The 10,626-nt window shown below is 43.9% G+C and overlaps 1 non-coding gene across 1 annotated transcript; it reads left to right on the top strand.

Annotated features, from left to right (window-relative positions):
* The first annotated feature begins 9,494 nt into the window (after positions 1-9,494).
* LOC124968685 (small nucleolar RNA SNORA42/SNORA80 family) lies at positions 9,495-9,629 on the top strand. Its single transcript, XR_007105818.1, has one exon. It is a non-coding gene; the product is annotated as a small nucleolar RNA SNORA42/SNORA80 family (small nucleolar RNA).
* The last annotated feature ends 997 nt before the right edge of the window (positions 9,630-10,626 follow it).

Below are 10,626 nucleotides of genomic sequence, written 5' to 3'. Positions count from 1 at the left end.
TTCTTTTGTTTCTCATTAGCTTGAGCCCTTCAGATTCTTCCAAAGTTAATTCCCCATCACTTCCTTGTCGTAAATGTAAATTATGCAGCCATCTTCCTCAACTGTGTCCCCAGATTTTACTCAATCACTTGGCAGAATCCATTTGCCAGATGAAAATCTATGTTCCTCAAAAACTGCTGAAAATGCCTGTGTAATCATGCATGCTAAATGTCAGGAGGAGGATTCAGTGCTGCAAGCACAGTATGATGTCAGGGAGTTATTCCCAGGGGCATGGCATGTCCTTGCTGCCAGCAAATCTCTCATGCCATTCAGAAATTCTCACTGTGTTCAGGAGAAGGTTCTGTTGCAACTTTTTGAAAATTGCACAGATCCACTTCTATTCCTATTTATCCAAAATCCAATAAAAGAATAAATGGGTTTTCTGTACTTGCCATAAATGAATCTCCATCTTTTATCATGCAATAAAAATGCCTTTGCTAGAAACACAGAAAAGAAGAAGACAAATAACTGTCACTGTATCTATAAATTGTAAATTGTACAGGTTATCTATTTCTTTATCAAACCACCCCAGAACTTGGTAGCTTAAAACAACCACCATTTTATTAGTTCATTATTCTGGAGGTCAACCATTAGGACTGGACCCAGCTGGTCTTTTCTGGGGCTGGTTTTGCCAGAGCCATTCATGTGGCTGCAATCATCTGGCAGCTCAGATGGGGTCAGGCAGTCCAGGATGGCCTCACTCATATGTGTGGGGGTTGGTGCTGGCTGTTAGCTAGGTCATTGTCTCCAGAAGGTTGGCTTGGGTTTCTTCACATGGTGCCAGAGAAGTTCTCAGCATCTAGACAGTCAAGTCCAATTGGCAAGTATACGTCAAGTCTCTGCTTCTGTCAAATTTGCTAATGTCCCATCAGCCAAAGCAAGTCAATTGGCCAAGTTCAGAGTCAGTATGGGCAGGCACTGTCCAAATGTGTGGGGTGGGAGGCAGGATCCACTGATGACCATCACTATAAAAGTCTATCTATCACCTATGTTGAATGTGTAGGTCATTTCATTTCTTTCCTGAAAAATGAGATTTGCCTGGAAATGTGTCAGGGACAGCCCATTGCCAGGAAGAATATCTGTCAGGAATTTATAGATACAGAGAAGAAATATGAGCTTTTTATGGATTTTTATTGGCATTGAAGAACATAGCCCATGCATTGAGGCACTATCCCCTCAAAATCAAGCCCACTTCAAAAATGGGAGTCTTTTCAGGAGCAAGATATTCTGGTGTGCTATGGTATAGTAGGGTGACTATAGGTAATAATGTACTGTATATTTCAAAAATCAAGAAGAAAGAATTTGAATGTTTTCACCAAAAAGAAAAGATAACTATAGAGATAGAAATGTTTGCCCTTATTTAAACATGAAAATTTATACATGTCTCAGAACATCACATGGTACCCCAGAAATATGGGCCACTTTTATGTTTGTATGTATCAGTTAAAAATAAATCTGAGATTTTTAAAACAGGAACCTAGGCATGTAGATGGTCTTTGCCTAGATATTTAATATGCAGCTCACTTGGGGTCTTCCAAAGGACTTCTGGTACAGGGGTAGGAGAGACTTCTGTTAGGTTAGATAAATCAGGTGGTCACACCAGTCCTGGTAAGTAGGGAGAGAATAAGGTGACTGACAGTTCACAGTAATAGCATTTCCTGAGCATTATTCTCAGTCCTTTTGTGTAGTTTAAGTCTTGAACAACAGTGAGATGGATGGTAATCTTTATCCCCATTTTATAAATGTATTATAAAATATAAATGTGGAAACTGAGGTTGAGAAAGCTTAACTTACCCAAGTTTCTACGGCTAAAACAGAAGGGCTGGGTCCTGAACTCCATCTGTAGAGCCTCGGTTGTTGTCCAATAAGTCCTGCTACTTATTCTACCCTGTGGGACAAAAGGGTGGGGCCTATGCAATGGTGTCTGTCCTTGGCCCAACATGTCAAAAATATAGTCCTGCCGTGTTGTGTCTTCTTGAAACAGCTTCCTCCTGCTAGACTCCTAGACGTCAAAGACATGAACGGAGCTTCCGTGGTGGTTCCAGCATAAGAATTGTTGATGATGAGGTTGATCATTTCCTAATTGAGCCCTGGGACCCTTTCCCAGTAAAATTGCTCCTGCAAAGCATTTTCACATTGCTGCAGCTTGTGCATGAGAGAAGTTAAAACCTATTTCTTTCTTTACCCAGCTGTAAGGCAATGTCCCTTATGTTTCTCAGTGCAGTTGCTGCTAAGTCTGGTCTAGCTGGGCTTAAAGACATAAATAATCCTCTGTTTATGCCAGTACCTTCCCATCAAACAGGGTAATTGAAGATCAGAGATTTGGAATGACTGGTTTCTGACACGTTTTAATAACAGAGCCAGCCCAGTGATACTAGTAGGTACAGATGACGATTAGATGTGATGAAGGATGAGAAATGCTATTCTGGAATTAAGTCAATTTTTTTATAACCATTAAAAAAAAAAGTCATGGCAAAATAAGTCAGTCAAGTCCCTTTGCCTGTGTTCTGTTCCCAAGTCCCCACCTCCCCCTCCAGGAAACTTGGCTTCCATTCTTCCTTCCCTTCCACACACCCTGAGCATCATCCAGATTTTAAATTAGGTTTTTGTGAAATGAGGCCCCACAGATTTTTTACCATTGTCCAGTCATACACTTTTTGGCAAAGAAGAGCTAATAAGCAATAGCACATGTCAGACAACTGTCCTTACACCTACCTTTGCAGGGAGATGGATTTAGCAGAAGAGAAGGCAGTGTTTAGCTAATTTTGAAGAAGAATAAATGCATTAGATGGTATTCAGTGGAGCATGATTTGCATAGCATGTAAATTATATAGAATTGTAATGCAGAAAACTCAGAGCTTTCCAATGGTGAATGGGTCTAATTTATAGCTATTTCCAGGGACCAAAACACTCTGAAACCATAACTGGAAGATTTACTTTCCATCTGACAATTTGTAGAACGTGCAAAATAGGTTATGATCTTCTTTCTCTTCTTTTTTAAAAAATTAAACCTCTTGATTAATATTTTATAATTTAAAAAAATAATGCACTATTTTTTCCTAATTGTGCACCAAAGTTGTCAAACACATATCATCTGCCTCAATTTACAAGTTCTCAGTTCATATTTATGTATTTATGAAATTTGCTGTTCTCAAAGTGGAAGAAATCCTAGAAAAATTAATTATTTAACGAGTCTCAATATTCAGATTTGTGGTCGTTCGCTTAGAATCGGAATATAAATTTGGAGGCACATTTAAAATTTAACCAGAGCTCAATGCAAATTAATATCCACATGGGCAATGTGCAGTCAGATGAAAAGAGATGAAAAGAACATCTTCAGAGAAGATAGGACAGAGAATTTGCTTCTCCATGAAGCTTGTTGTTTTGACTCAATAATAGAACAAGGTATCTGGTAGGAAGGAGCCCAGATTCTGATCCCAAATCCAGCCTCTAAAGTGCTGCTCAGAAGAAATTGGGAAGGAAGTGCCTGGAATTCCATTCAAGTAGAATTTGCAGAGCATCTTAGGAATATTTACAAGAGAACTTCAGAGTAGGTAGATGAAATGCACATAGATATGGGCCTCAAGAAATGAACTGTCCAGTGTGTGGTTGATAAACATCTATCAAACTCGAGGCAAAATGTTCTGGAAGTTTGGCACTCAGCAGAGACGATGGTTCTGCAACATGGTGATTGTACTAAATGCCATTGAATTGCGCATTTTGAATGGGTTAATTTTATGTTATGTGAATTTTACCTTGATGTCTTAAAAACTGTATGCGTAAGGGCACAAAAGGAGAAATAAGAAACCCCATCTACTTGGAAGTCTTTGCCCATCATCTGAAGAAAAGAGGGCTAACACTTGAACAGGGAGGGGCACTTGGGAGCCAGAAGCAACTGAGTGAATATCTTGGTTATCTTTTTGTTTTACTCGTGGAGACGTGGTATTTTGAAAACTTTGCCAATGTCTGGCCATTCCGGGTTAGGACACAAGTACTCTGAAGAACCTAGTAAGAGCTAGAGGCCACAGAAGTCTCATCTGACCAAAATACCAGTGTCCTAGGGGAAAGGGCATTAGATTTCAAAACAACTCTGCTCTTACTTGCTGTGTGGCCTTGAGCAAGTTAATACTGTTTCCTCACTAGCAAACTGGGGTCATAAAAACTACCGAAGATGATTTGGGAAAATGTTAATACCATATGCCAAGTGTATTGTACAGAGATGCCAGTAATGTTAATAGCATTCCTTCCTTTCCCATCTCCCAGTCCCTCTGTTTCAGTTGAAGTTCTCATCATAAAAGTTATTTCCTATGCCAGGCATGGTGGCACAATATCTGTAATCCCAGCTACTTAGGAGACTGAGGCAGGAGGAACACAATTTGAGACCAGCCTCAGCAACTTAGGGAGACCCTGTCTCAAAATAAAATGTAAAAAGAGGTAGGGATGAAGTTTAGTAGTACAGCATCCCTGGGTTCAATCCCTAGTACTTGGTGGGTGGTTGGGGGGAGCTATTTTCTGTGATGCAGCAACAAAACTGGCCTGAGAAATTACCCTCCTTGGGTTACAATTACCCTGGGAGAATGCCGTTCTCCTGACTTGGTATTTTCCTGTGGAAGGACTGCACTGTAACAGAGATCTGCAAATGAAATGCAACCTACACTGATTTTTATGCAGCTCATGAGCTTAAAATGATTTTTAGCATTTTTTTAAATAGTTGAAAATAAATCAAAAGAGGAATACTTTTGGCACATGGAAATTCAGATTTCAGTGTCCATACCTCAATTTCTATTGTGATACAGTCACATCCCTACCGTCTAGGGCTGCCTTTGCACTAGGAGGGCAGAACTGAGTAGTTGCAGCAGAGACCCAATGGCCCCCAAAATGTAAAACACTTACTCCCTGGGCCTTTCCTGGACAAGCATGTGACCCTTGCACATGTCACTCCTGGCCCTTCACTCACTCCTTCTTGACTGGAGACTCTTGACTGGGTGGAGCCAACCTATTATAGGCTGCAAGATTTCATTCTGGTTTCTGACCCTTCTGTCATGAGCCAGTGGGAAGCAGTGATCCCAAGGGTTAGCATCTTCTCTGCAGGACTGTCCCATGGCCTAGGCTTGAAGAGGAGAAATAGGAGGATCCAGAGGGTTTGAGAAAGTTCTGCCCATAGATTTAAAACCACATTCTCTGATCAGCTCTGTTTAACCCAGAGCTGTTTAACCCAGGTGTTCGTCTCTCCATTGATTCTGACTTCAGGAGGGAAGAAGGTATGACTCTCCAGAAATCCAGCAATCCCTTTCTTCCCTTAGTGTGACCCCTCACAATTTCTCATCAGGATCAATAAAACAACCTTCAACCTGGCCTCCCCACTTCCAGCATCATCTCTCTCCCACCCAGAGTGGCAAAAGTGATCATCCTAAAACAAATCTGACCTGATTTCTTTTCTACTGTGAAGACCGATTGTGTTAATGCCTCTCTATACCCACATTCTCAGAGAGGGCCTTCTCATGCTTACTCTAGACTTGGGTAAGTGATCTTCTTTGGTCAGGGGAATAATAACAAACCAGGCATAAGCAAAGGTTTAAAAAGGAACTTGCATGTTTATTCCTTTCTTGGACCCCTGCAAATTCAACAAGAGTGGGCCTACATTAGCCTGGGAGGGATGGAGGAGACACATGGAGAAGAGCCCCATTGGTCTTGGGCAAGGCCACTGTAGATAAGCAATGCCTCAGCTGACCTGCAGCTGCCTGGAAATGCATAGGGAGTCCAATACAGAGCAGCAGAACTACCTTGCCAACTAGTAGTGAAAAACAATCAAAGTTTGTTAAATCTCTAAGTTTGGGGGTGGTTTGTTACTCAGCATTAGCTAACGGATACACCTACTAAAACTCTTCAATGCCTCTAACTGCCCCTACAAAAAGGCAAAACTCCTTGACTTAACATAGAAGGTCTTTCATCGTCTTCCCAAGCTCCACACCTCAGGTGAACCAGTCCCCTCCCGCCATCATTATAAAAACAGGACCCCTGTCTTCACATTGTTAAAACATCCTTGCCTGGCACACCATCCATATCCTGAACTGTGGGTCCTGTCCTCTTTTCCCTGGCCAGTTCCTAGTCTCTTCTCTGGTTACCATTCAGAATGTGTTCCCTCCTTAACTTACACTCCCCTATAGGTCAGTTTCACACTTGGAGCCATGTCACATTGGGTCAAGAGATAAGTTTAAATGGTCATGAGTAGAATTTGTAAAGGGTCAAATGGAAAGGGGAGAAATAGGACAGGGTGAAATAGAACGCATAGGAGTGAATCGTGTAGTCAGAGTAAATTTTCAATGTGTGTATATTGATTTGCTCTGAAAAAAAAATTCTGTGGGTTATGGCCAGAAAGTTTGAAGACACATTGCTTTAGAACATCTTCTGGCTACCTGAAAGGGAATACTGCCTCCCAATCCACCTGGTCCTCACACCCACCCTACATGAATGCTCCCAGGCCACTCTACTCTGCCCTCCCCAGCTTCTCCACCCACAGCACCCTCCACCCCAGCAGCTCCATCACCCCGTCACCCTAACTGTTCCCTGAGCACCCAGCGCTCTCTTGTGCCTCTGTGCCCTGCAATTTGATTTGTCTTCTACCAATGACAACCTCATTTGGCTGGAGAACTCCTACTTGTGAGGGCTGGTATATGATCATCCTCCATTATTCAATCTTCAAGACGGTTCCAACAGCACATCCTCCAGGACCTCTCTTCCCACCCCTCCAGCTGCCCCCCACCACCACACCCAAGTTTGCGTGTTGTCAGACCTCACCAACATTTTTTTCTAAAACTTAACCTCACTTTCCCATGTTTTTACTGGAGAGTCATCTGGGTTCCTGTGTGCTCCCCAGTCCCGAGAGTGCTGCTGTCGTAACCCTCAGCGACGACAGAATCACAGCTGTTGAATCTGCCTGTGTACTTTCCACTCAAGGATGCGAGCTTCTAGAGCTCCAGGACTGAGTCCTGTTTATCTTTGTGTCACCAGCACCTCGAGTGGGGCCCGGCATCCATGGGAACTGGCATTCAACGCCAGTTGAATTTGTCCCCTGTGTATTTTGGGAAGCACAGGTGGCCTGTGGGGATGAGATCCAGGGCCACGTCAGTGGGAAAACAATGGCTCCATGAAACAGACCGGAGAGGGTGAGCTGCAGGGCTGGGGCGCTGGAGAGGCAGGGTGAACAGCAGCAAGGCCCACTCAGCCTCCTCCCGATTCCACCAGCCATGTTCCCAAACACTTGAAGAACAAAGCCAACTAAAAAGGCCCTGAACCCACACAACAGGAAGCAGCAGGAAACCACTCCACAGCCTCTTCTAGAGGATTTTTTTGTGTGCAGCAACATTGAGATGAATAAAGGGGCACACCAAGTAATCAGAGATAAGAGAACTCCCATGAAAGGCACAAAACCCAGGGCTGAGGAAGGATGGGCTGCTTACAGATTGCGAAGGGGAAGAGAGGAGATAAGAGTACTAGCCAGCCTGCTTCAAGACAGGCATGGAGAAGCCCTGACACACCAAGGGACAGAAGTGAACGGGGAAGAAGTGAAGGGAGAGGCAGGGGGATGGGGGTGGGGGGTGGGGGGATGGGGGGAGAGTAATTTAGGTACATAAAGGTGCACTCTGACATCTCCACGCTGCGCTCACACTGGTACTATTAGAGGATTTTTTTCTTTTTTTTTTTTTCCACGTACCTCTTGTCCCAGTTACCAGGTTTCCAATAAAGGGCTCGTTGTTAATTAATTACAGATACAATGAAAGGTTGCTGAGTGCCACACGGGAAAAGTGAGTGCAAAAGACTGAAGATTTCATTCCAAGTGACACCAGTGACAAGAGGGGAATGAATTTACTCTTGGGTGCTTGGGTGTTTGTAAACAATGGCACTGGGATCTGGCACTCTGGTAGGAGGTAGCAGCTGAAGAGGAGTCAATGAATCTTTTTTTTTTTTTTTTTTTTTTTAAAGCTCTTTTAGCCTTTCTAAAGCAACCAAAACCATTTTGGTTTGAAAGAGTAGCATCTCCTGAAATAGCCTACGTGTCTACAGAGCCCGGTACAAACCGCGAGGAAGAGCAGAGAATGGAAAGTGGGGCGGGGAGGAGGTAGAAGGCAGAGAAAGAGAACATGTCCGTCTTTCAAGCCCTAGAAGCCAATTTCTAGAAGAAAATTTCCTGCATGAATACATGACACAACCAACTATGATTTGAAGCAAAATAAAGGTGAAAGTCAAAGCCAGGAAGAGTGGAAGTGATTTTGGACTCAGAGGTCACGATGAGATAAGTCAAAAAGAACATGAAGTCACTGTCAGTTTCTTGCGGCAGAGCCAGCTTCCTGCTTTTTTAATGACTTGTATCATCAACTCGGGAAATGTGGGGATTTGAACCAGATGATGAATCAATTACCTCAATGGGATAAAATGCCTGAACTCCACTAATGTGTTGGGAAACAGCAGCAGCAACAGAGAAACACGGTCAGGCACTGTCTGCAAGGCACGCTGAGTGAGTCTCCTGATGTGGGTCTCCTGGACCCAGTCCCGGGGTTCCAGGCCCTCCTCCCCACCCCAACTCCAAACAGCGTAGGTTGTTAGGAAAGACACTCCACTGCCTCTGGAAAAAACAATAAAAGAAATGGTGAGGAGAAAGAGAGGGAGAAGGGTCACTCAAGTGGCCAGGACTTAGAGAAGGCAACCTATGAAGGAAGGAATGGAAGAAATAAGAAAAACTTTTGAGTGCAGTGAATCGGGGCTTCCACCCAGATGGGCTGCTGGAAGAAGAATCGTCATTTTATGTGAGTCATTTATTGACTACTGCCTTCAAAGATGGTCTGAACTCTCCCCAACCAACCTCTAGGAAAAAAGCTCTCAAGCAATTCAGGAAGCTAGAAAAGGACACAGTACTATAGGGCAACGATTTTAGAATAAGAAAGAACCTGTAGGGAGAGAAAGGATCTTTAGTTTCTGAGTCACAATCTTCGTACCTATAACATAGTTTGACATACAAAAATAACTCACTATAGATGAATTATATTGGTGTATTATATATAGAACACACACACACACACACACACACACACACACACACACACACATATACACACGGTACTGTATACTCTATGCCTGGTTCCTAACTCTGCTGTCCCTATCCAAATAGCTAGGGCATTTGATTCTGTGCCTCTAAACTAAACTCTTACAGTCATTTTTATGACCAATCTGGACCTCAGAGAGTAGGAATTTCTGGTCACCCGACTGAGTTCAACCCCGCCTATGCCTCCATTTGAAGAACAAGCTTTCTGTATCATTGACCATACCCACATCATCTTGAACTCCAGGATTGCTACCGGGTTTCTATCTTGGGGACCCTCTTACTGAGACCTAGTTTAGATTACTTGCCTAGTACTCCAGCTCCAATCAGTGTCACAGGTCTCACTTCAGAAGTCACTGGGGGGGTTGTATTTGTGGCAGGCCTATTCCTCTGGGCCTCTCGTAGTGTCTCATGCCAGAGCAAACTGTGGTCCTGAACCATTGCCTGGTCTCTGTGCCTAGAGGCTGCTGGCACTGAAGCCAGTTGTACTGTGATGGGGAGGAAGTCAATGGGGAGCAGGGGGAGAGCATGTAGGGGAAATGAGTGGGGAGACGGCCATTCTTCAGAGATTTATTCACCTGCATCAGTATCCCAGACAGCAGGCTGGGATGTCAGAGACAAGAACTAGTCCCAGAGCATGGGTCTGGCAAGATTATACAAAGTGTCAGTCAGAGGAGGCCTTGTTGTCCAAGGAGGAGGGACTGGTATCCTAGGCAGCAAACTGAGCACTAAGGAGACCTGTAGATCAGGAAATGCCTCACGGGCAAGAAAGATCCCTGACAGATCTGCGAGGCTCATTTAGCTGCAATTGTCTCCAAGACTTCTCCCTGCCTCCAATCTGGCCTTTCCGGGTCTGCCCAGCCTCTCACATTCACATCTGATTTTCTAAAGCCCAGCTTTTGTGAGGTCACTCCCTGCTCAGGCTCTCGGTCAAAGACTTGCTTATAACTGGTATGTGTGTCTTCAGCTGTCCAACCTAGTAGCTGTCACAAAGGCTCCAGCACAGGACGGTGTGGTGCCGCCAAAGCCAAGGATGCGAGTGCGCTGCAGAGAGGTTTACGAGACAAGAATTGAAAATAGATAGCTGTATGTCGCGTCTGTGGAGCCTCGGGGGACTTCCAGATGGAGCAGTCGTTGTGTAGTTTTGAGACTGGCGATGGATTCTGAGGCGTGGATGGGAAGAAGGTAGTAGGAACAGGGGTTTCCATCAGTTCATGTGATCAGTGCATTTTTTTTTTCACATTTGAATTTATTTGCTCAATATTTATTAACTTATTACACACTTGTTGAGTTCCTAGTCTGTCAGGCCCTGTGCAAGGTGAGCGAGAGACGCATGATTCTACATTCAAGCAATTACAAAGGGATGTGGGTATGATCAGAAGGAAGTACAGCCATGGGGCTGGGGTTGTAGATCAGTGGTAGAGCGGTTGTCTTGCATGTGTGAGGCATTGGGTTCAAGTTTCAGCACCACATACAAATAAAATAAGGTC

The sequence above is a fragment of the Sciurus carolinensis genome, chromosome 1, assembly GCF_902686445.1.
Source record: "Sciurus carolinensis chromosome 1, mSciCar1.2, whole genome shotgun sequence".
Lineage (NCBI taxonomy): Eukaryota > Metazoa > Chordata > Mammalia > Rodentia > Sciuridae > Sciurus > Sciurus carolinensis.
The sequence above is the reverse complement of the archived record's forward strand: the minus strand, read 5'-3'. Positions and strand labels throughout refer to the sequence as shown.